Below are 27,381 nucleotides of genomic sequence, written 5' to 3'. Positions count from 1 at the left end.
CGGAAGGAAGCAGAATATACACTGGGCTCAGCACATTCGTTCATCTGTCACGCAAGAGCCATAGCATAGAAATTTTAACTCAAGTCAAAGCACACTGAATCCCTGTTATATACTAGGACACAAAGGATGTGAAGAGATGCAGAGGGAAGAACCTAGAAAAAACTGCTTTTAAAAAACCTAAGGCTTGTACAGAGGGTGATGAGACCTCATTACACACAATGTCTAATATGGATCATTTAAAAAATTTATTTTTTATTTTTTAGCTGTGCCGCGTGGCATGTGGGATCTTAGTTCCTTGACCAGAGATTAAATCTGACCTCCCCAGCACCACCCCTACTCCACCACATTGGAAACACAGTCTTAAACCATTGGATCAGCTGCCAGGGAAGTCCCCAGATCACTTTTGAAACATAAAATCTCTTCCAGCAGCTGTTCACTATACACTTAATTTTCTACTGACGTTAATGTCTGTGGATGACATTCCTACAGCTTTCCTCAGGCGACTCCTTTAACAATCCCCTTCGTTTTAATCTGGGTTTTGTTTCAGTGTTCAAAGCCCTTCCTAAGTTTGGCTAAGAGTCAGGATTCATCCTGATCCAAAGTTGACACCTCTCCAAAGGGAAGCACGCAGATACTCAGCACAACCCACACCACAGACTGAGCAACACACCAGAGGAATCTGAACAGACGTTTCTGAAGAGGGATACCATAAAGAAGACTGAGCTCCGAAGAACTGATGCTTTCTAACTGTGGTGCTGGAGAAGACTCTTGAGTGTCCTTTGGACAGCAAGGAAATCAAACTACTCAATCCTAAAGGAAATCCACCCTGAGTATTCATTGGAAGGAGTGATGCTGAAGCTGAAGCTCCAATCCTTTGGTCACCTGATGCAAAGAGCCGACTCACTGGAAAAGACTGATGCTGGGAAAGATTGATGGCAGGAGCACAAAGGGGTGACAGAGGATGAGATGGTTGAATGGCATCACCGACTCAATGGACATGAGTTTGAGCAAACTCCAGGAGACAGTGAAGGACAGAGAAGCCTGGTGTGCTGCAGTCCATGGGGTCGCAAAGAGTTGGACACGACTTTGTGACTGAACAGCAACAATGACATATGGTGCAAAGGAAAACTCTCTGGTTCATAGCACAGAAAGGGCTATATTTGAATATAAAATCAGAATTTTATTGGAGTCCATATTGTTTGGAGTATGGTTGGGGAATAGGGGTGGGGAATCTGGCTCATCAACTTTCCCCCTTTTGCCAAATTGTTTTATAGTGTATCAATTACAAATTTTTACCTATCTAGAACACAACCAATTGATCTAACACTAAAACCATCTGGGACCACATTAAATCTTTCTTTTATCATCCCCAAGGCCCACTAGGATCTTGTAGGGTCACTCAAAAATCATATTTATTGATAGAATCCAGAAATGGGAAAAAAAAGTTAATAACAATTTCCACTTGATAAAGACATTGGTGAGTCTACAGAGGTATCTGTTCTTGTAAGAGTTGATGAATGTAATTTGAAGGGAGAAAAATAAGAAACTAGGAGATCCTTGTCCTATAAAATGATAACAAAGTTATCATTTCTGAATTCCACCAATTTGTGGGATGTCAGCAGTCCAGAGTACTGCTTGTCAACTTGGAATTGGTTGACGAAAGGAAAAAAGTCTGGAAAAACACAGAAAAGTAGGAGTTAACAGGTAGGTTGCATTTGGGTAGCTGGATTAAAAGTGACTTATTTTCTTTATTCTATTCTATTTTATAAATTTTGTATCATAAGCATGTATTACTGTCATAATTGGGAAAGTAAAGGCTAATTCTATTTTGATAAAAGGAAACGATTCATTAGTTTCTGATTCTGTTCTTTCTAGTCACTAAGAACACTTAATACATGGGATCTTTATAGTAACCTGGGCTGGTGACAAAGCAGACATAAAATACGGGGAAAATCTGCTAGAAACAATAGATTATATCTTCTAGTTAAGCATGGCAAGGACTCGAAGAATCCTGCTACTCTACAGAGCTTTGCAAACAGTGTCCTTCCTCACTGTGACCATGGTCTGGGCATGCTCCAACTGCCCCAGAGCTCCATGGGCCAGGGACCTCAAAGTGCTCAGTTTAATGGGTGTGTCTTTGGAAGAGGGCAGCTATCCCTTGGGTTAAATCATGGCTCAGACAGCACGGTCACTTTGTTAGTACAGGCACTTCCAAAAAAGAGCACACAAACTATTTCTAAAAAGCAACAGATTGGAAATGATTAGAAGAAATTGACAAACTATTTGTACTACAGCTGATGTCACTTGGTGAGCAGCTCTGTCATCTGCATCGCTGAGTTGGGAACTCACAGTGAACACCTTTTGAAATTTGGACATGTCCATTGCCACACTGGTTACATCACCAGTACCTTTATCATTAGTGTATATGCAGAGAATGAAAATTAATCTTGATGGTGCCTTGAGCAGAACATGACTGTGAAACAGTATGTTACAAAGAATCCCATACATTCTTTAAAAAAAAAACATAATTGGCTTCAAAACTATGCCAATGGTTCCCCAATGACAATAAGAGCTAAATATATATGTTCATGAAGTTATTTTATATAACATTCTTATCATTAACATCACAACTTTTAGAGTGCCTTCAACTAGAATAAACAGAATAAGCATAAAAATAACTATCTGAGATTTAAACTCTGATACTGGAAAGGTGGTAAAAGCCAAAACTTGCATGGTTTCTCAAGAATAAAATGAATGGTATATTTTTCTATCCTAAGTCAATATATTTATATCATTATTAAGACATGAAAATAGATACAATAAAATCTAAGTTAACTACACTATTTGAAGACAAGAAGATCTTTTTTGATTTGCTTCAATTTTCTGGGGAACTGACAGCTAAAAATGCTTTCTGTTCAAAATCTTTCCAAAGCAGTTTCTTTTTCTACTTATAAAGGATCTAACTATTCTCAGTGATTCAGCAGGTCAGTGTCACCAGCTACAAATATCCTCCAGGGTATATTTGCTAACTTTATTAAACCAAAGCTACCTTGTTTTCTGAATCTCTATCACTGAAAAAGGGAAGTGGGATTTGTGTGGTAGGGTGGGGTGTGGGGTGTGAGAGGGGGTGGGGTGGAGTGGCGGTGGGAAGTACCAAGGCTAGTTAATTCAGGGTTCTGGTTAGTTGGGTTCCAGGTAGCTGAGCCATCACTAAATATGAATTCAGTGCCTGTATCCAGGTACATCTGATTCTCGGAGCCATAAGAGTCGATCAGTAGCGCCCCCAAAGGCTGCTCTTTGTTCGTTTTCTCTAGCTCATGTCTTTCCCTCTGGGGACTGTTGTAGGCAATCTGTGTCAGGGTGTCCATCTAAAAATCATGGTCTCTGAACTCCTGGGGCTGAACTTGTTTTGATTAGAATCTATATCCATGTTGTTTCAATTCAAGCTTAGGGGGCTGGTATCTACGTGTGATGTCAAAGATGAAAAAGCACTTACTTCTCCTCTCTTAAGACTTGCTCCCCTGAATTTTCTTTTCCATAAAAAAACATTTCATTCCAATTGTTTGATATCTCAGCAGCTCCCTATAGCAACTGACTCCAAAACCTTTGTTGCTATGCCCTGTTCTCCAGCACCTAAGTGAAAAGCATGGAGAGTATTTCTAAGCAGGTTTGGAATGCCTGGGTTGGGAATGAGGGACTGATTTATATCTACTGTGCTTCAACTTTAATGATTTTATTTCAATTCTTTTTTGGTTATACTTTTTCCTTGAGCCAAACACATACACATTCATGTATGTACATATGTACATAATTCACACTCATGCATTTATTATTATTATCTTTTTGAAAGTCATTCAGTTGTATCTGACTCTTTGCAACCGCATGGACTGTAGCCCACCAGGCTCCTCTGTCCATGGAATTCTCCAGGCCAGAATACTGGAGTGGGTAGCCATTCCCTTCTCCAGGGAATGATATTCACAACCCAGGGTCTGAACCCAGGTAGCCCACATTGCAGGTAGATTCTTTACCGTGTGAGCCACCAGGGAAGCCCATACACATGCATGCTCATACGTATAAGTGATTCTGATGTCTTAAGGAGGATGTGGCATAATTCAGGACAGAAGTTTTTGAGCTCTTTGAAACTATGGATCCTTATGTACTGCTCTTCAGGAATTACAACCCCTAGTCAAACCTAAGGGCAGGGCCTGAAAAGAGTAAAGTAAAACAGTAAAGGAAAGGAGGCCTGAGGAAAACAGGGCTACCTAGGCCCCAAGAGAACTCACTGATGGTTCTCCAAGGCTGGTTTTCTAGAAATACAGAATTAAAAGCAAAATCCACCTCCCTCCCCCAAATTAGGGCCCAAATGGACTAACTCAGTGGGTTCAATCCTTCATATTCCTCACAGGCCTCCATGTTACTTCTACAGCTGTTCTGTGAGGTATGGGTGCAGTAATATGCAATATTAGAGAGATCTGCTGATGGGGGATAAGCTACACTTCACTGGGAGAATGTCAAACAGGCATTAGAGTGAGAAGAAGCCCTATTGCAGGAGATCTATTTGCTACTAATTTTCTTTCCAAGTTTCCACTTTCTACTAGGCTTCACTCTGGGGCAAGTCCTGGTCCTGTCTTCAGGTCTGCCTCCACTGCTAAGACCTGTCACCTGCCTCCACTATTCATGCATTCTGGGGTGTGGTACCCGGACTCATTAATGATGTCATAATTCACATGAACTGCAGCAGTCACACGATTGGAGCACAGGGGTGTGCACATCTCCTCCACCCCAGTAAAGCAGCTTTCCTGCATGCGTACATGAGATTTTGGTAGAGATGACAGTTATCGATGACAAATTTCCCTAGCGGTTTCAGACAAATTTGTCCTTGTCCCGATAGAAAATCCATTCCTGAGACTCAAGTCTAATATTCTGCAGGGCCCTTACCTTTGCCCAAAAGGTGCCCGGGAAGTGCTGGGGCTGAGAGAGATGTGAGGAACACGGACACTATGCTTCCTCCGCCTACTCAAACTACAGCATTCCTGTCAAGCATTACTTAGTGTTCTGCCTGGTATTCTCAGAAGGAAAGTAAATTCTGGTATTCAGGGTATTTTTTTGTGTGTGTGGTAAAATATACACAGCATAACATTTACCACTTAAACCAGTTTTTAAGAGTACAGTTCAGTGGCATTAAGTTGTTGTTCTAGTTGCTAAGTCACATCTGACTCTTTGTGACCCCACTGACTGTAGCCTGCCAGGCTCCTCTGTCTATGGCATTGTCCAGGCAAGAATATTGGGCCAGGTTGCCATTTCCTTCTGCAAGGGATCTTCCCAACCCAGGGATCAAAACTCACAGCTTCTGTGTCTCCTGCATTGGCAAGCAGGTTCTTCACCACTGAGCCACCTGTGAAGCCATTCATATTACTGGGCAGCTATGACCACCATCCACCTCCAGAACTTCTTCATCTTCCCAAAGTGAAACTCTACTCATTAACACTAACTTCTCTCTCCCCTTTATTCCCAGGCCCTGGAAATCAGCCTTCTACACTTTCAATGGCTTTGACTAGTCTAGGTACATCACATAAGTGGGATCATACAGTATCTGTCATTTTGTGCGTGGCTTATTCCAGTTGGTATCTTCATGTTTCATCCATGTTGGAGCATGTGTCAGAATTTCATATTTTTAAGACTAATAATATTCTCTTGTATGTATAGTCCACATTTTCTTCATTCATGGTTGAATGAGTTGCTTCCACCTTTGGGCTATTGGGAATAATGATGTATGAACATGGATGCACAAGTATCTGTATCTGTTCAAGGCTCTGTTTTCACTACTTTTAAGTATATAACCAGAAGTGGAATTGCAGAATCATATGGTCATTCTAGGCTTCCCAGGTGGCATAGTGCTAAGAACCTACCTGCCAGTGTAGGAGATGCAGGAGACATGGGTTCAGTCCCTGGGTTGGGAAGATCCCCTGGAGGAGGAAATGGCAACCCACTCCAGTATTCTTTCCTGGAAAATCCCCATAGAGAGAGGAACCTGGTGGGATGCAGTCCACAGGGTCGCAAAGAGTCGGGCATGACTGAAGCGATAGCACACACAGTCATTCCATGTTTAATTTTTTTGAGGAATCATCATACTGTTTAGTGTTCAGTTTTTTATATTAATAAACGTTTTAGTGCAGTTTTAGGTTAACGGCAAAACTGAAAGGAAAGCACCATGGGGTCCCATTTACTCCTTGTCCCCAAATGCACAATATTTATTTTTCAGACTTTATTTTTTAATCCAGGTCCATGGCAGTGAAAGGGCCGAGTTCTAACCATTGGACCACCAAGGAATTGCCAAGACCTTATTATTATTTTTAAATTTTACTTATTGGCCACACCACATAGCATGTGGGATTTTATTTCCCTGACCAGGGATTGAACCCATGTCCCTTGCCTTGAAAGTGTGGAGTCTTAACCACTGGACCACCAGGGCAGTCCCCATGACTTTTACAGAGACGCTCTAGGCAGTTGGTGTGTTGAATGCTTCACCCAAGGCTGCAGGGAAGGAGCCAGGAAGGGGGCACCAGGGCTGGCAGGAGTTTCCTGCTCCAAGTCACCCAAGGTGTCACAGCAGCCTTCTACCTGCCCTGGCTTGTCTTGTAGTTATTAAACTGACTGACATCAAAGGTCATCCACCAGGGAAACCTGAAGTGTAAACGAGGACACTCAAAGATGCCAGTGCAGGAAAGCAGAAGGGAGATGAAGGAACATTTGATCCAACCCATTTCTTTTACTTCATGGTGAAGACATTTCATAAACTCAAACTTCCCAGAATGCTGTGCAGAATAACCAATTAGTGCTTGACAGAGATGTTATCCTTTGTAAGGGTAGAGTGATAATAGGTAATTACCTCGCTCACAACTCTGTCAGCCTGATTACCAGCCCTGTTACCCTCTGGGCAGCTCCCAGAAGACAATTCTGAATTAATTCCTTCCAGAACTCTTTCATCACCTCTTGCTCTTTTGGTCTTATTTTTCTGATTTTGTGATTTTTATTTTAAACACATGCACTTAAATCTATCTCCAGGATTTGGGGTTCTGTTAACATCTAGGTAGCAGGTAATGCTCCTTCGTTTACATACCTGCTTGGGAATTGCTTTATTAAAAGTGACTATTCCCAAGCAACTCCACATATTCATCTTGCACAGGGACCCTCAAATTTTACAGGTGGCCTTGGCTACTTCTTTCTTTGTGGTTCTTGGCAGCCCTTCCTTTCTTCCTTCTTTCCTTCCTTCCATTATTTTAACCCTTTCTGATAGTCAGTTTCTTTGTCTGTAAAATGAAAGCAATGCCAAATCATGCCAACCATTCTGGTGCTGTTCAATCACTTTATTTAAAAAAAGTGATTACTCTCAATTAACAAAAGTTTTTTTTTTTTAAGTGACTGTTCTCCATTTCAGAGAGTTATAATAAAAGAACTGTAAGCCCTAATTGCTGCTTTGAATGATAACATTAACCATATCAAATAAAATGTTATAAACCACCATGCTTATCCACAGATTCAAAACGCCCAGAAATTTCTCAAACATTTCCTAGACAGCATCACTCAGACTATTTTCACACTCACATTGACTCAATGAAACAAAAGACAACATGTTGTTAGAACTCCTACATTAAAAGCTTAGAAATATACAAAATTCATACAGGTTCACAGGTACATGTGTACATTAGCATGTATGCTCCCATATACCCAAGTGCACAGTTGTTGAGTCAAACTCTTCTACTTTATTCTACGAACATGGACTAAATTGTTCTTGTCTTCAGCAGAGAGGTGACTGGCTTGTCGCAAAGCTAATACAGCAAACGTGCTTATCTTCCAAATATCTCAGTCCTGAGAACATGAAAGCCCACAAGACACTGGTTTTGCTGGCTTAGATTTTTGATTAGAAGTTCACCTTCCTTCACATATGCATTTTGCAAATCAAGTCACATTTAAGAGTATGAGAGGAAGGATCATACTGGGATGGTTCACTTTGAAAGAGAACAATATATTTTCTAGCCCAGAAGAAAAAAGATTTACCCTTTGGAGTATGTCTCAAAGCATGATGAGGACACATGGGAAAAGATGGTAGCCGTCACTATAGCCTGTTAACAGCACTGTCAGTCACCCTTGTTGAAAGGCAAGGGCAGAGAATGGCTGGTACTCGTGCCTCTGGAGTCAAGCTGGCACAGAATAATGGCATCTACTTGGATGAACTTTCAAAGGTGACGGTGCTGAGAAGACCCTAAAAGTCTCTTTTCTGAGAGTTGAGTCCATGTATTAAGTACAGCACTAATATCTTCATTTTAGTTTCATACATGTTTCTACTTTTATCATTCCTCCTTTCAGTCACACTGGAGTTAAAGCAGTGATTCTCAAAGTGAGGTCTCTGGACCAGCCTCATCTGCATCAACCTGTAAATTTGTTAGTAAAGTAAATTCTCAGAGGCCCCTAGATCTCTTGAATCCAGTAGTCTGGGCATGAGCTTCAGCAAGCTGGACTTTCACAAGCTCTCCAGGTGATTCTGAAGCATGATAATGGGTAAGATCCACTGAGTTAGGGAACCGCCCATAGGCAGAGTCTAACCCCTGTTCCCTTACTCAATGATAATTCTCAAGACACCTTGTTATTATCATCTCAGAAAATTCTTAGCCTTGTTTGGTTGGAGGAAAGAAACCTTAGTCAAAACTTACATGTAATGTTTCCAGGTCCTGTGCTGGCTTCGAGTCTTAGGATGCAGGGAACTGGGCGAAGGGAGAGAAGAGAAGACTACAGCAATCCATTCAGACATGGACCCCAAAACCTTGTGGGGCCACCTTGTGACAGGTCAGCGGGCATCCACCTGATTGGGGAGGAAGACTGTCCATTAGCACAGGAAACCTTGCGTGTTAACATTGTCCCCTCTCTCCTGCAATCCTGCTACACCCCCATCCTCCGATTTCATGACCTCGAACTTTCTGTGCCTCAGGATCAGGCCAGCTAAATAGAACAGGATAAAATAATCCAGGTATCAATGCCGGGGCTCACCACCGGTAAAACACATCCCTCACTGGGTGCTCTACTGAACCCCAAAGCAGCTTGGACATATCCAGTCAGCTATCTCTCTATTTCATCTCCCGAATGTTTTCTTTCAACAAATCAGAACACTTTAGTTCAAAAGATACACCTGGCTATATTAACAAGAAGCAAACAGTGGAGAGGGAAGTGGCAGGCCACTCTAGTATTCTTGCCTGGGAAATACCGTGAACAGAGGAGCCTAGTGGGCTACAGTCGATGGGGTCACAAAGAGTCGGACACGACTTAGCGACTAAACAACAACAAAAAGAGTTGTGATAAATTTTAAGCAAGTGATAAATTTGAGGATTCTGACTGAAATGAGATGATCCTCTGATACCTCAAATATGTTTTCTTAGAAAATAATAGTCCTTACTTTTTCCTGAGGATAAATTAATACATGATTATAGAATATCTGAAAAATTTATAGAAAAGAATCAAGAAAAAATAAACATCAACTGCAACCTTGACACTGATAAATCATTCATGATATCTTACTGTATAGGCTCATGACCCCTTAAACGAAAATCCTGGGCCAGATACACTTCAGAGTTCAGAACTGCTTGGGTGTTAAAGAGTATTATGATGCTAAACTACCATTTATTGTATGACGTCCCATCAGAATCTGAAGCAGCACCCTGTAATCCCACACATTAGATATCTCTGCAGCAAAGTAGATGCATATTCTTATTTAGTCAGATAAAATAGAGCTTCACATTAGTTCAGGCCAGATTTTTCTACCAAACAAGTCACCAAGAGACCTTTGTGATGTTTGAACCAAATGCATTCAGAACTGGGGATAAGGGATTATGGACTGGTATTCTTTTCAGATACATAAAAATAGAGCTTAGTTTCTACTTTTTAATTCAATATTATATGAACGTGAGCATTTCCTCAAGTTATTAAAAATTCTTCAGAAACATGCTTTTCAATGTCTGTGTAGAAAAGTGTTTTATTTCATTATTCGTCTCATTTGGGGTATGACATATTGTTTTCTTTTCTTTTGTTATTGCAAATGACACTTTGACAGATGTATCTGAATATCAAATCACCTGAATGTCCGTGTATTTTCCTAGGTAGATTCCTAGAAAAAGAATTGTGGAGTCAAATGGAATGAGCTTTGAGGGTCCTGGTGACTGTTCAGAAAAGCTGTACCAATTTACACTCCTGCCGCAGCATGAGCTTTGGTTAATTTGTGTAGTTACCCACTTTATTGAAGGCACAGGAGAAATGCACTTGCCCATTGCATACCTTAACAAAGTTCTAATCAGGGCCAACCAAACTTAGATTGCATTTTTTTTCTTACACAGATGATAATGAGCAGCTCATTGTTGTTCACACAATAAAGAGGGAAATGGGAATAAGGTAAGTTTACCATCAAGTGGCCCTCATTAGATGGGACTGGGTTGGATCTGGACAAGGGAAGAATTGCCCCTCTTCCATGGGGGGAGTATGGAAGTCACTGACACTTCATCATGGAAAAAAAAACACAATCACTTTTCTTTGTGCGCTGATAAATTCTGTTTCTGGAAGACCAAAGGCTTGCCTTTCCATTGCATTTGGCATTTTCCTATTTCCTGGACATTCGACTGCTCTTCAGAATGGCCATCAGGGGAGCAGAAAGAGATGTGAAGACAAAATTAAATCAGACAAGCCAATAACCACGGCTAACCCTCTCAAGTGCTCATGATGCCAAGTGCCAAGTGCCTTACATGCTTTATCTCACGTAATGCTGAGTGCACCGGTACAGAAACTGGTGGTGGTGAAGTTTGAAAGCATGTGCTTGCTCATCAATCCCCCTTCTCCCATAGTAAGTCTGGAGGAATTAAAAGTTTGCAATTTCAAAGATCTCTTCAAGCCTAATGTCTTGAATGACTCCAAGATAATCCAAAGACTCAGTGACTCCTAGTCAGGCTACAAATCCAAATGTTACCCTTAGACGTTTTTCTGTCGGCACTGCCAGTACTATCTGTAGGAAGCAGTGAAAATAGTATAAAATCCAAGAAGAGTCCCAATATTGTAAACACATCGAAGGTCTTATATGGACAGGAGGGAGGCTGTATCTCAGTATAGTTGAGAGTTGAGAGTCTATTCACACAGAGAAGAATGAAGACACACATATACTTTAAAAAACCACCAAACCTACACACATATTCCTCCCAAGTGAGACTACAAGTTTAGTAATGCTAAATCAGGGTTCACAACCCCAAGTTCCCTTCCATTTATAGCCTTTTCTAATAACTTTTCTTTCTCTCTACCCTTTAGGTATTTAACCTTGCAGGATAATTGATGTAGTGTGTCTGTGTGCTCAGTTGCTCAGTCATGTCTGACTCTTTGCGACCCCATGGACTATATAGTCTGCCAGCTCCTCTGTCCATGGAATTTTCCAGGCAAGAACACTGGAGTGAGTTGCCATTTACTACTACAATTGATGTAGAGAAGGCCACAATTTTCATACACTGATAAAAGAAAGTGGAAGAGATATTTTCTTTTTGTTATATGGAATGAAACAACCCCACTCTTGCCCTCATCTAGAAACTCAGTTTTTGCACAGTTTAATATACACTATATAATGGCTCCAGTTCATAGAGAGAAAAAGAGGGGGCTATAAATTTAATTTTATTTTAGGAGTGAGTTACATTTATCTCAACAATCTTCTCAAAAACTAAGGGGTGCTTCCATCAAATCTATCAAAAGACCCAAGATGTATCAAGAAGTGGACCTTTTTCTCCACTGCAGCTTTTCTTTATACTTAAAATAGCATTCTCCTGATAATTAGGTGTCAAGTGGGTAAAAGGACTTCTAAGTGATTTTTCTTTGCCACAATAGGGTATACAATTAATTTTCTAAGTATACCAGGCCTATAGGATGAGAAAAATAAGGTGATGAAGAAAGAAAGATTGAAGGCAAGAGGAGAAGGGGATGACAGAGGAGGAGATGGTTGGATGGCATCACCAACTCGATGGACATGAGTTTCAGCAAGCTCCAGGAGTTGGTGATGGACAGGGAAGCCTGGAGTACTGCAGTCCATGGGGTCGCAAAGAGTTGGACACAACTGAACTGAACTGAAAGGAGACAACCACCCACCCTCAAAGAACATGCTTTGTTTTTTCCAAAGGGCCTAATTACTTGGGAGGGGGAGAGAATTAAAAAAAAAAATAAGCCACCACTAGTAACAGAAATGATTACTAAAAGCTCTTTAGCTACTCAAACTGCACAACTGCATTTTTAAAGCTAATTACAAATTTGGATTCTCTCATTTAAAGAATGTACTTTGAAGCAGCCCACTTCTGTTTTAATGCTGAACCAAAGTCTGTGCAATTGGCCTATTATCAAAGTAAAAAAAAAAAAAAAAGAAACCATTGCTTGAATAAAATTACACTTTCAATGTCAGTAAATCTTGAACTGCAAAATACCACAAGCTTAAAACTAGTAATGCCATGTGGTTCTGTTATCTTACATTTACGAGAGAGTTTATAGTTTCCTAAGCCCTAAGAGACTTAGAGGGTTGCCACTCAGAGCAGCTTTGCTATCAAGGGCAGGTCATTCATCGCTTCTGAGCCCAATACCTTTCACAGGTTCCTGTGAAGATCGAATGAGAAGGCAGAGGAGAGTTTTCGCAAACTCCTAACGCATAAAATGTTGGGTTATCACTGTTCTTTTTACTAACAACTTTGCAAGGCATAAAGATACTAATCCCCATTTCACAGTTAAGGAAACCGACAACAGGAAGATACGGCAAAACCAAAACAAATGAACAACAACAAAAAAAACCCCAAAACAAAACAAAACGGAGTTAGGAGAGTTTTATCTTTGAAATGGCCACAAAGCTGCTGAGTAACTCTCTGGATGTGATTTCCTCAGTAAAATGAGGGATTTGAATAAGATGCTTTTAAAACTCTTCTTGAGACTAATGGTTCTGTGATCAGGGACTTGGCCATGGTAGGGATGGGGCACCCTTAACAATGACTCTTAGGAAGCAGTCTCCCCTGGAGGCCAAGGCAACAGGTAACAGTCTGCAGTACTGGGGAGAGGTCGTGAGCAGCCTCTCACCCCTGGGACAGGACAGGCATTAATTCATTTTGCTGGATTAAGGGGAGGCTGGGGACATCCTAGGTGAGCAATCAGGGTCTCTGGGGCATAGGAAGGAGGTCCTGGAAGAGCTTAAAACAGTAGCTCTTTAGTAACTGGTAAAATGTTTCACTATTCTAATAACTAGTGTAGCCAAATACGTGTAGACCCCTGGGAATGTCAGTCTGGCAAACAGCCCTACTGTTGCTGGACTATTAGTTTCAAAGAGATGGCACCTCTGTGGGCCACCCACCTTTCCTGACTGAGTTCCTACAGTATTGGAGGAGAGATCTAAAAGGCTTACTTTTTGTAGTGTGAGTGAACATCATGGTTACATGGGAATCTCACTTCAGAAGGGCTCGGGCCACTAACTTTGGCTTCTACTAATGATACTCTACCAGGGCTATCTAACACAGCTTTCTGTGATAAGGAAAATATTCAGTATCTGTGGTGTCCAAAATGGTGGCTATCACCCATACGTGGTTATGGAGAACTCTGTAGAGCTTAAAAGTTTCTAGTGAGACAGAAGAACTGAATTTGAAATTTTAATCAATTTAAACTGATTTACATTTAAATAGGCATACCTGGTTAGTGGGTACCTTATTAAATGGTGCAGCTCTAGGCTGCCTCATGTACTAGCTTTCTAGGCAGTATTTTGGACCCCAGAAGCTCACAGGACAATACATAATCATCTCTTCAACAAGCATGTACTGACCTCATCCTGGGTACCATTTAGGTGTCTTGAAACAATGGTGAAGGAGATCGCTACAGACACTTCCTGCTCTCACGGTGTTTCTCAGCTAGATTGATTTCCAAAGACCTCACAAAATCTTGACGTGGTTCACCAGACTGCTCTTAGAAAAAGGTGGGTGAGGAGATATGGTAATGCTACACTAAGTGTGAAAGCACTGCTTTTTCGTTTCTTCATATTTACTGTTAGAGAAGCTGGGGGAAAGTTTAAAAAAGGGATATCTGAATGGTTACTGTTCACTCACTTAACAAGTAAAGTCACATATCCCAGAGAAGGGAAATTATCTGTAAGAAATTCCCTCTTGCACAAACTTAAATTTACTTAGAAGAGAAAGTCAGTGGGACCTGCATTCTTCAGCTAAGAAAAAGTAAATGGTATTTAATTACAGCAATAGTCATAAAAAAGTACAAGCAGGTCTCCAGCTGCAAGCAGTGGGCAAGGGAACGTTTATTCCAATTAGCTGTAAAATGATCAGGTTTTCTAGAAGGTACTTCTTATATAAGTAAGGCTGATTGCATTCTTTTACTCTACAGCTCCACTCTAGCTAAAATTTTCACAGTGGCTTGAATGAGATTTGATGAGCAAAGCCCTCTTTGCTTTCCCCCAGGCAACTCCAGGTGGAAATATTTTTATCTACATCCCAAATCTAATACTCGTTACATTATTTCTAAGAAACATAAAAGTGGTTTGGTTTAATGATCTTCCAATTTCCAATATTGCTTCCTGTGTCCAGTTGTCAATTCTCTCCTATCCTGATCACCTCTTCCTACCTTACTGGGATTTAGATTGATAATAAGAAAACATGACAAAATATTCAAGAACTGTTTTCTGCTCTTATTTGAACCAGAATCCAGGTCTGCCAAATTTAAGAGGACAGAGATATTATGCTCTGGGATACAGTGTTTTTAAGCTAATTATCTCCATTGTATTTATATTATTTCACTTGAAGTGCAAGAGTCACCAAGCTAAATAACCTGATTTTGCTCAGCATCACAATAGGATTGTACCTGGAAGATACCATTGAGCCAATCTGACCTTCAGGAGCTTCAAAATGCCACTCTGGTCCTTCTGTGCAAAGTCACAGTATTGGTTTTTAAGGTTAATAAATAATGTCCATCTACACAGATACACACACTCCCCATCACTCTTTCCCTCTGAATTGAATAGAAAGAGAAATTACAGTGGTCAGAAAACAAGACGAGAGTTCAAAACTTAATTCTAAAATTACAAATTCCATTTTGAGACTACCATCTGCTGGAAAAGGTTAAATCTCAAACGTTCTGCTGGTCCCATGCTGTATAAAAATATTACCAGAAATTTGGTGACAGCTTTAGCAATAAACATGCTAATTTGTGAGTGGCCCTGCAGTCCTTATTCATATTCAGAAATACTAAAGAGAGTAGTCACATACTATTTTATGACCAGAAGGGCTTTGAAAAGAAAGGGGTCCATCGACGTTAATTTTTATGAAACTACAGAGGTGAGTTTTTTTTGAATATACATTTCAAACAGAATTTTAACAGTCACTTGTATGAGGCAGAAGACCTTTGAATCATAGATCTTGTGGCTTTTGTGTTTTGTTCTACTGGCATGGGAAGGTGATATGAGGAAATGTTCTTTTTTTTTTTTTTCTGCAACAGAGAAAGAACTGGGGAGCAGCCACTTCAGACAGGATGGAGAAAATTAATTAAGATAAAACATTTTTGAAAGTTTCCACTTACACATTTCAGATGCCAAGTTACTCTAGTTGGAGAACCCCAGCTAGAAAATTCACTTCTTTGATACTCAAGGTTTTACCTTCCCAAAATATAGTGGAGAGCTTGTTCAGATTTCCACCCCTAAGAGGATAGTGCAGTCAGAACAACTTGCCATTGACAATTCTGAAAAGAAGCAGCTAAAAAGAAACAAGTGTTGAAAACACACAATCTGAAACACAAGAAGCTAAAAAGAAACAAGTGTTGAAAACATACAATCTGATAACAAAGGGGAAGAGGGGAAGGGATAAATTAAGAGTCTTAACATGTACACACCACTGTATATAAAATAGACAACCAACAAGGATTTACTGTATAGAACAAGGAACTGTATTCAGTATCTTGTAATAACCTATGCTTCAGCAATATGTGAACTGTGAACTTCCAGATGTTCAAGCTGCTTTTAGAAAAGGCAGAGGAACCAGAGATCAAATTGCAACATCCGCTGGATCATCGAAAAAGCAAGAGAGTTCCAGAAAAACATCTATTTCTGCTTTATTGACTATGCCAAAGCCTTTGACTGTGTGGATCACAATAAACTGTGGAAAATTCTGAAAGAGATGGGAATACCAGACCACCTGACCTGCCTCTTGAGAAACCTGTATGCAGGTCAGGAAGCAACAGTTAGAACTGGACATGGAACAACAGACTGATTCCAAATAGGAGAAGGAGTACATCAAGGCTGTATATTGTCACCCTGCTTATTTAACTTATATGCAGAGTACATCATGAGAAATGCTGGGCTGGAAGAAGCACAAGCTGGAATCAAGATTGCCGTGAGAAATATCAATAACCTCAGATATGCAGATGACACCACCCTTATGGCAGAAAGTGAAGAAGAACTACAGATCCTCTTGATGAAAGTGAAAGAGGAGAGAGAAAAAGTTGGCTTAAAACTCAACATTCAGAAAACTAAGATCATGGCATCCGGTCCCATCACTTCATGGGAAATAGATGGGGAAACAGTGGAAACAGTGGCTGACTTTATTTTTCTGGGCTCCAAAATTACTGCAGATGGTGATTGCAGCAATGAAATTAAAAGACACTTACTTCTTGGAAGGAAAGTTATGACCAATCTAGACAGCATATTAAAAAGCAGAGACATTACTTTGCCAGTAAAGGTCCGTTTAGTCAAGGCTATGGTTTTTCCAGTGGTCATGTATGGATGTGAGAGTTGGACTATAAAGAAAGCTGAGTGCTGAAGAATTGATGCTTTTGAACTGTGGTGTTGGAGGAGACTCTTGAGAGTCCCTTGGACTGCAAGGAGATCCAACCAGTCCATCCTAAAGGAGATCAGTCCTGGGTGTTCTTTGGAAGGACTGATGTTGAAGCTGAAACTCCAATACTTTGGCCACCTCATCGAAGAGCTGACTCATTTGAAAAGACCTTGATGCTGGGAAAGACTGAGGGCAGGAGGAGAAGGGGATGACAGAGGATGAGATGGTTAGATGGCATCACCAATTCACTGGACATGGGTTTGGGTGGACTCCGTGAGTTGGTGATGGACAGGGACGCCTGGTGTGCTGTAGTTCATGGGGTCGCAAAGAGTCGAACACTGACTGAGCGACTGAACTGAACTGAACTGAATAACCTACAAGAGAAAAGAATCTAAGAATAGATCTGAATCACTTTGCTGTATAAAAAAAAAATCACCTATACTTCAATATAAAAGAAAATACTCAATCCAAAATATACCGGGGGTTTCTGTAGCTTTAGAATATAAATACTGGACTATACTTATGCAGAGTAATAATCGTACTTTTTAATGACTCAAAACTTCCACATTCTAGGAACTGTGTTAGGAATATTATGGGTATTATTAGCCTACCGAGTGAATGAGAGAACCATGGCTCAGAGAGGCAACATGTCCTGCCCAAGGTCACACTGGAGGAGATAAGAGGGGATGGCATGTAACCTGTATCCATGCCAGTTTGACTCCAAGCTCACCCCTTTCCTCTGCAACACTGCTATCCACCACACTCTGGGGAAACTACATCCCTCTCCCCAAAGCAAACAGGTCCACTTTTCCACGTGCTACCAGTAAACTGTCAAAGTAAAGTGACAAAGCTGCAGGTCCTTCAGCAATTTAGGTATTTTTGCAAAAAGCCAATTAGCTTATTAGCACTAAAATGGTTATATTTCATGAAGTATACTAGAATTAAAAATTCTTTTCATATTGCAGTTTCTTAAAATCCTATTAGGTTTCTTATTTTAAAATGACCCAGATTATTCTCTCCAGGTGAATTTTAAGCATGGACACCTATCACTATCATGAGGCATGGCAGTGAAGATATTGTACGCGCAGTATCTTCCTCTGGGTCCTGATCTTTGAAGAACTTTGTCAATGCCCACGTAGAAAAACACCCAAAGCAGATTCTGAAGTGGGATTTAGGGCTCATGTACCATCACCTTAGGTCAAAGACCATCCAGGAAATCAGGCAGTCAGTGACTAAGCTCTCTGCAGGAGTAGAGATGGGCATGTGTGTTGACTGGAGCTGCCAGTCAAATTAGTAAAGGGCACACCAGAGAATAGTTGAAGGAAAAGACAGGTGGAAAATAACCTTTTGGGTAGCAAGGAGGGGAGGGCAGCACTTCATTCAACAAAACCTTTCACACACATGAGGTCTCCTGTAATATATTTTTCATTATTCTCCTAGTCTTGAAACCAGAACTGTGAGAATGCTGCTTACCAGGTGAAAAAACAACTTTTGTTGTTTCTCTCAGATCTACACTATTGTTGTTGTTGTTTAGTCGCTAAGTCGTGTCTAACTCTTTTGTGACCCCCACGGACGATAGCCTGCCAAGCTTCTCTGTCCATGGAATTCTCCAGGCAAGAATACTGGAGTGGGTATCTATTTCCTTCTCCAGGGTATCTTCCCAACCCAGGGATCTAGCTACTGTTTCCTTCTTGGCAGACAGATTCTTTAGGACTGAGCCACCTGGGAAGCTCATACTAGTTGTATCCACTTACAAAAATGTGAAACAATCTAGAACACCACAACCTTCCACACCTCCTCTGAAAAAGGACAAGTAAAACAGTATTTCTTGGAAAGACAGGCATTAACTAATGCACTGCATTTAGATGGAGCTTTCTCCACCACCCCAGTCTACTCTTAAAGGTTCAAAAGTGTCGGCACAAAGCACAAAGAACATCTCTTAGCTACTCAGCATTTAGTTCAACTCCACAATATACTTAGCAAGATTTATTTTTTTTTTTCGCCTTCCTTGGTTTAATGACCTCAAATGTACCAACATCCTGTCTTACCTAATCCCCCAACAAGTTCTATCAAATGCCAGGACAGAATCAGACAGCACTGGAGGCAGTGAGATCATTCGCTAAGAATTCATTTTTATTCCAAAAATTAGGAGTGCCAGACCATTTCACACAATCTATCACACAGCCAGAAAATGAGCCTGGCACTTTAAGAGAAACACTTAAGCTGATTTTTTAAAACCTTTCACCCATCACAGGCCCTTTAAAAACCTAATAACTCTCTCCTCACAAAAAGATGCACAAATAAACGCAAAACCTTTCCACGTAACAGGAGGGGTTCAAGGGCCCTTGGAAGCCTAAGAATCCACAGACCCCACGTTAAAAACCCCTGCTGTAAATGAGCTTCAACAACAGTTCCCTTTGTGCGTGGGTCTCTGTATTGGATCCTGGTCGCTGGAGCATCCCAGGTGACTTCCTCTGGTGTCACTCTAGTCTCGATGAAAAATGACCTTTCTTGTTTTGGCTTGAGGAACACCCCTGCCAGTCTTCTGGTCAGTTACCGCGAACACGGCCGTGCCTCTCCCAAGCCAGCCAGCTGCTCTGAATACTCAACCTCTCCCAGTCTCTCCTGGACTTGCCTTACCCGGGATGGTCTTGGGGTCTGCTCTTGGATTTGCTGTCATAGATCCTGCTCTCCCCTTTCCATCCTGTCTCTTTCCTTCTTGGTCCTTTGTGAACTCTTATAATTAAAAAAATTTTTTCATTTTCTTTCTTAACCATAAAAGTAACAATCTTGATTTTCTGTATTTAATTTATTAGTTTTTCCTCTAAAAGCACCCTTCCCCCTTTCATCCCTTTGCCCCGTGGGATTAACCTGTCCATGGATCAAAGCAACAGGGTCTGCAGTCTCTGCCCAGTTGAGACAGGGTTTCTCCTATCGAGGCAGTAAGTACAATGGGAAGACGATAAGCCTGAAGACAGACAGATGGGGGTCCAACCCCAGTTTACTAAGTTGACAGACTTAGGCCAACCATTTTATTTTTTATTATTTTTAACATAATTTTTCATGTGAACCACTAAAAAAATTTTAGTTTGTATTTAATTGGAGGATAATTGCTTTACAATGTCGTGTTGGTTTCTGCCATATAACAACATGAATCAGCCATAAGTTTACATACATCCCCTCCCTCTTAAACCTCTCTCCCACCTCCCTCCCCATCCCACCCCTCTAGGTTGCCGCAGAGCACTGGCTTTGGGTTCCGTGTGTCATACAGCAAATTCCCACTGGCTATCTACTTTATATATGGTAATGTATATGTTTCCATGCTACTCTACCAAATCATCCCATCTGGAAGGTGAAATCTTATTCACTGTGCCATCAGGGAAGTCCCCGGCCAACTATTTTAAAGGAAAGCTCAATTTCCTAATATGAAAAAATAGGGATGATAATACCAACCTATAGGTTTTTTCTTTTTTTCTTCTTTTAAGGATGATTTAATGAGCTGATAAGCACAGTTCCTGAGACACAGAATGCTACGCTGTGCTCAGTCGTGTCCGGCTCTTCTCAAACCCATGGACTGTAGCACACCAGGCTCCGCTGTCCATGGAATTTTCCAGGCAAGAATAGTGGAATGGGTTGCCATTTCCTTCTCCAGGGGATCTTCCTGACCCAGTGATCGAACCCGTGCCTCTTGTGTCTCCTGCAATGGCAGGTGGATTCTTTACCACTGTGCCACCTGGGAGACACAGAAGGTGCCTAGTATATAGTGGTTCCCATGTTCCCTCTCTAACTCTTCATTAATGGGACTCGGCATACATTCTACACTTTAGAAGCAATGCTTGATGCTGTTTATTGTGCAGTCAGGACCACTTATATTTGCAGTCTTAAATATCTTTTTAAACTTAATTGAGATCTAATTCACATACCATAAAATTCATACTTTTAAAGTGTACAGTTCAATGGCTTTTAGTTTATTCATGGAGATGTGCATGCCGCTGCCACTACTATCTAATTTCAGAACATTTTCATCACCCTAAAAAGAGACCCCATACCCATTAACAATCAGTCCACATTTCTTCCTTCCTGCACCCACTTCCCACTCCCAGTTAGCAATCACTAATCTAACTCCTGTCTCTATGTACTTGCCTATTCATATAAATGAAACATTTACTATAAATGGAACCATACACTATGTGGCCTTTTCTATCTGGATTTACTTAGCATGTTTTCAAGCTTCATCCATGTTATAATATGTATTATTAGTCCATTCCTTTTTATGGCTAAATAATAATCCATTGTGCATATGTATCACATTCTGTTGATTCATTTATTAGATGACGGACCTTTGGGTTGTTTCCACTTTTTGGCTATCATGAATGATGCTGCTATGAGCACTTAAGTAGAGCTGGATATATGTAGACATATGTTTTTCAATTCTTTAGGAAATATACCTGGAAGTGTAAATACTGGGTGTGATGACTAATTTTATTTTTAACTTGGCTATGCCATGGTACCCATACATTTGGCCAAGCATGTCAAAATATTGCTGTGAAAGTAATTTTTAGATGAGACTAACATTTATATCAGTAGATTTGAGTAAAGCAGATTACACTAGATAAAATGGGTGTAATCAGTTGAAGGCCTTAAGAAAAAGACTGACCTCTCCCAAGAGGAAATTCTGACAGCCAACTGGCTTCAGATATGAAGCGCAAATCAGCTCCACCCTGAGTCTTTAACCTAGCTGGCCTAGCCTACAGATTTTGGACTTGCCAGTTTTCATGACTATGGTAGATAATGCCTTAAAATAAATCTCACTATTTCTGCATATACAACACATCTTAAGGATTTCATCTGGTAACTCTGTATTTAACATTTTGCTGTTGTTCAGTCGCTAGGTCGTGTCCAACTGTATGCAACCCCATGAACTCCAGCACACCAGGCTTCTCTGTCCTTCACTATCTCCAGAAGTTTTACTCAAACTCATGTCCATTTTGAAGAACTGTCAAACTGTCTTCCAAAACAGCTGTACAATCCCATCAGCAATGCATAAGAGTTTAGATTATTCCACATGCTTACCAACACTTATTATTACTATTTTCTTTTTATTTTCAGCCATCCTAGTGGGCTAAAGTGATTATTTCATTGTGGTTTTGAGTTGTATTTCCCTAATGACTAACAGGGCTTCCCAGGTGGCACTAGTGGTAAAGAATCCACCTGCCAATGCAGGAGACGCAAGAGACACCGTTTGATCCCTGGGTAGGGAAGATCCCTTGGAGGAGGAAATGGCAACCTACTTGGGTAGTCTTGCCTGAAAAATTCCATGGACAGAGGAGCTTGATGGGCTACAGTCCATGGCGTCTCAAAGAATCGGACACGACTGAGCGACTGAGCATGCCTCAATGACACATGATGCTGAGCATCTTTTCATGCACTTATTGGCCATTTGTATCTCTTTTTTGGGGAAATGCCTATTTTAATTTTTTGCTCTTTACTTAACTGGATTATTTGTCTTTTGACTGTTAACTAGTAAAAATTCTTTATATATTCTGCATACAAATTCTTGATCAGACGTATGTTTTGCAAATATCTTCTCCCATTCTGAGGGTTTCTTTTCATTTTATTAATGGTTTCCTTTCAAGCATAGAAGAATTTTATGAAATTACATCTTTTTTTGTTATCTTGTACTTGGTCATGTCTAAGAAACTGTTGCCTAATCCAAGGTCACAAAGATTTATTCCTATGTTTTCTTCTAATAGTTGTATAGTTTTAACACTTACATTTATGATCCAATATGAGTTTTTATATGTAGTATAATGTAGGAGTTCAACTTTATTCCTTTGCATGTGAATATCAGTTATTCTAGAACCATTTGTTGAAAAGACTATTCTTTCTTATCTAATAGTGCTGGCATCTTTGTTGAAAAACTTTGACCACAAACCTAAGAATTTATTTCTAGACTACTGATTCTATACCACTGTCCATCCTATGACTATGCTGTTTTCATTACTGTAGCTATGTAGTATGTTTTGAAATCAGAAACTGAGTTCCCCAACTTTGTTATTCTTTTTCAATGCTGATTTAGCTATTCTGGGTCCCCTGCATTTCCATATAAATTTTAAAATTAGCCTGTCTCAATGTCTTGTAGTATGTAATAGGAAAGAATCTGAAAAAGTATAAGGTTACTATATATATATAGTAACTATTATATATATATATATATATATATATAAAATCATTTTGCTCTACACCAGAAACTAAAACAACATTGCAAGTCAACAATACTTCAATTAAAAAAAATTAGCCTGTCAATTTCTGCAAAAAGTTAGCTGGACTTTTGATAGGGATTGTGTTGAATATATATGTTTATCAGTTTGGTGGTAGTCCCGTCTTAACAACACCAAGTCTTCTGCTCCATGAGTAGTGGATGTCTTCCACTTACTTAGGTCTTCTTAATTGCTTTCTGTAGTGTTCTATAGCTTTTAGTGTATAAATCTTGCATTTCTTTTGTTAAATTTATTCTTGAGCATTTCATTCTTTTTGATGTTGTTGTAAAGAGAGCTATTTTATTTTCCAAGTGTTCCATTGCAAGTTTATAGAAATAATATTGATATTTGTACATTGATTTTTTATCCTATAACCTTTTATCCCACAATCCTAAACTTGTTTGTTAATTATAATAATTGTGTGTGTGTGTGTGTTTTGGTGTGTATGTGGATTGGAGTCTTAAGTATTCTAAAAGAGCACAGGTAGATGTTAGCACATAAACCCAGCACTGCAGATACCAAGAGCCCGCACTACCAGTCCCTCCTCCCTAGGTGATACTCCTGTTTGGGGGCCATAGTCTTGGTGGCATCCCTACTCTTGCTGACAGTCATGCAATGATTTGCACTGCAGGGATTGCAGTATACATGGTGAAACATAAACCTATTTCCTCAGAAGTGATGCTAGAAAGACAAGTCCTCAGCCTGTCCCCTTAGGTCTGTCTATTCAAGTGGGCATCATTAGGTAAAAATGCCACAGAGTCTGACGTCATCATCCCCAGAGTAAAAGAATTTAAAGTTTCGCTTGTATAGGAAACCACATCCTAAAGGAGTTTTGAATGAACTTTTACAAAAGAACCTTCCTGTTAGGCGAGACTTCTTATAGGTTTTCGCAGAGACACGTCTACCTACACCTTTCCACTTCAGGATAGCCTCCCAATGTACATTATTTTGAAGGACAGTGGTGATTATTTTCCCAAAAAACTGCTAAACCTGACACAAGTTCTAATTTTATTCTTTACTAGACTGCATTTTGTTTCAGGTTTAAAAACTTCTTTTCAGCCAGCCAGCAGTCAGAGACCTACTTTGCATATTGATCCATGAGTCACTGATTGAAGCATGCACTTGCCCAGAATACCCATGCATGTGAAAGGATCAAAATATCCCACTTTGATTCATTCAGAAAGTTACTTCCTACCACCATGCAGTCTGGACTTTCTGTGCTGCGTCTGACTAACTGGGGAGGTGTAGGAGCTGCGAGCCAGGAGTCACTGGGCAGAAGACCTGGTCCCTTTTCTGGGCACCAAGATCCCGGGGAGTGAAAACTCCAGCTCTCCATGGCAAAGTATATCCACATGACCCTCATGTGAGCATGATACGGGTATCGAAGTCATCTTTTGAAGGGATCCTGTCATTTCGGTTTGACAAAAATCGAGAAACATTTTAGAAAGAAAATCGGATTTGTGTGTCAATGAAGAATATTCCTAAAAAGAAACTCTTGTTATGAAACTGAAATCTGGAGACCGCGGTGGTGCTAAGTTGAGTCATCAGTTCCCTTTACACCCTAATAATTGAGGCACTTTGATCACAATGACTGCTCTGGGTGATGTTTTTGTGTTTGCTTTTTTAAGTACTTCCCTGTGTAAACAGGTTGTCTTACGATCATCTTGCAAACATGTTTACGTTTGGGGGATCATGGGGAACATCTGTTAGAAACAGATTTCACGCTGTTCTGTCAACTTAGGGAAATTTGAATCATATTTCTTGGTATATAAAAAAGCTCTTGGAGAGTTAGATGAAGTTCTATGGGAAGGGGGTGTGATGAGTTATTTTGATTGCTCTTCGTACTCTGTATATGTACTTAGAAATTTGTCCTGAAAACATCCATTTGAAGTACCAAAAACAGGCATGAACTGTTATTCCAGTTTTGTAGATGCAGACAGAGGTATGGAGAGGGTAAGTGGCTTGGTCAGTGACTGAGAATGTGGCCAAACTGGGGAGCACACAACCCACAGGACTTTTAATTTACAATCTTCAGGTATCAAGGGTCATGCGATTTTATTTCCACAAAGTGTTTGAATTCCTTGCAATTTTATTAAGAAGGTCTCTTATTCTATAGAGGGCAAGAGGAGGGGCTGGGTGATGAACTCTAAACAAGGGCAGTTTTTGAAAAAGCCTTTTTTAAATTGAAGTATAGTTAATTTACAATGTTGTGTTAATTTCTGCTGTATAGCAAAGTGACTCAGTTATCCATGAAGTGAAGTGAAGTGTTAGTCATTCAGTTGTGTCTGACTCTTTGTGACCCCATGGACTATAGCCCGCCAGGCTCCTCTGTCCCTGGGATTTCCCAGCAAGAATACTGATGTGGGTTGCCTTGCCCTTCTCCAGGGGATCTTCCCAACCCAGGGATTGAACCCAGGTCTCCCACATTGCAGGCAGATTCTTTACCAGCTGCGCCACAGGGCAAGCCCAAGAATACTGGAGTGGGTAGCCTATCCCTTCTCTAGAGGATCTTCCTGACCCAGGAATTGAACCAGGGTCTCCTGCATTGCAGCAGGATTCTTTACCAACTGGGTTATCAGGGAAGCCTATATATATACACACACATATATATAAAATATATATAAAATAAGTATATACACATATATGCATGTATATATTCTTTTCCATTATGATTTATCATAGGATATTAAATATAGTTCCCTGTGCTGTAGAGTAGGACCTTGCTGCTTATACATTCTCTATATACAGTAGTTTGCATCTGCTAATCCCAAACTTCTACCTCATCCCTCCCCCACCCCATTCCTCCTCGGCAACCACAAGTCTGTTCTCCATGTCTGTGAGTCTGCTAAGAAGAGCAGTTTTCAAATCTGGGTCCGAGTTAGAGATGCAGGTGTGAGTGGCAAGGAGAGGATGCAGACGAGAACAAGGACAAAGCTTGAAGGAGAAGCTGGACCCACAAACTTGAGGCAAAATGCTTTCCTGAAACCTCAGAACTGAGCCTGCCCCTGCCCCTGCCATGCCCAGAAGCACAGGGCACCTCCTGGGGATGCACCCACTCACTCTGGCCCTGGGAGTCTAGGCAGGAGCCGCCTCTGTGTGGAGGGAAGTAATTGCCACCATGAGGGAACAGAGACACAGCAGGGTCCACAGAGCTGTCCCGTGGGCAGCACAACTCCAAAAGCCAGGCCGAGAAACCCTTGCCCTTGACCCTACCTCAAACTCATGACCCTCCCTGCTTTTCAGTGTCTCAGAGTTTCCCACCCAAGTGAGCTTCCAGCATCAATGCAGGACTTTCCCCCAGTCCATCCTCTTTATTTTTATTTTATTTAAAAAAAAAATTTTTTTTGATGTGGACTATTTTTAAAGTCTTTATTAAATTTGTTACAATATTATTTCTGCTTTATGTTTTTGTGGCCACGAGGCATGTGGGATCTTTGCTCCTGGACCGGGATTGAATCTGCACCTTGGGTATTGGAAAGTGAAGTCTTAACCACTGGACTGCCAGGCAAGTCCCTCCATCCTCCTTACAGTGGGCTACTCCACCTGTATGGAGACTAAAACAGCCAAGTGGCAACGGTTTAAGGAAATGCAGAAATGCCCGGCTGAGTGGGTTCGAGGGTCCCCATGCATGCATTCAGGCCCCTGTAGAGTAGGATGCAGTTGGGGGATGGGAGGACAAGGGGCAACAATGAAGGAGCAGGGTGTGCACCAGCTCTCCCTGAACCATCACGTTCCAGATGGGAACTCCAAGGAGACTGTGAATTCTAAACTCAAAGCTGGCCTCTGAAAGGTCATTGTATCATGGTAAAGGATAGTACACATTTCATACACCCAGTCTATTAGTGTGATTTAGAACATTCTAACATTTAAATGTACGGCACGTGAGTTTCAGTTGTGCCCTTGCCCCAAGCTGCACACAGGTTAGGGCCAGGCGTCCCTGGTCACCAAGATCAGGACTGGGCAGCCTGTAGATGGGCACCAGGGGATCACACACCCTGATGTTGCAGACACTGACCCCCTGGGTGAGTAAGCTGAGGTGGCTGCAAGGGGCTCTCAGAATATCAAGGCGCTTATGCAACAAAGGTTTCCTTCACTGTTGTTTTGGAGAGATCATGCAGAAAGTGGGTAGCTAAATCTTTTTCCCATTTAGCTTTTCTGCAGCCAAATACGTCAGGATCTTGCTGTGGGCTAACTGAGAAAAATCTTCATTAAAAAAAAAAAAAATCACCCAATTCTTTCATCTCTTGTGGTTTCTT

General features: G+C 40.8%; 1 protein-coding gene across 5 annotated transcripts in view; it reads right to left on the bottom strand.

Moving 5' to 3' along the window:
* BACH2 (BACH transcriptional regulator 2) overlaps nucleotides 1-27,381 on the bottom strand; it is a 378,167-nt gene that overhangs the window by 153,401 nt on the left and 197,385 nt on the right. For 3 of the 5 annotated variants that reach the window (XR_014064956.1, XM_081528504.1, XM_081528502.1), the window contains exon 3: nucleotides 8,712-8,860. The gene's annotated coding sequence lies outside the window, so the exon portion shown is untranslated. Of the gene's footprint in view, nucleotides 1-3,496; nucleotides 3,634-3,731; nucleotides 3,937-4,373; nucleotides 4,648-6,132; nucleotides 8,861-27,381 lie in introns of those variants that run through there. The other 2 variants (XR_014064955.1, XR_014064954.1) reach the window with 2 other exon arrangements.

Source organism: Giraffa tippelskirchi, chromosome 9, assembly GCF_054371585.1.
Source record: "Giraffa tippelskirchi isolate mGirTip1 chromosome 9, T2T-mGirTip1v1.2.pri, whole genome shotgun sequence".
In the NCBI taxonomy this organism is placed as follows: Eukaryota; Metazoa; Chordata; class Mammalia; order Artiodactyla; family Giraffidae; genus Giraffa; species Giraffa tippelskirchi.
This window is presented reverse-complemented; position numbering and strand designations above follow the sequence as displayed.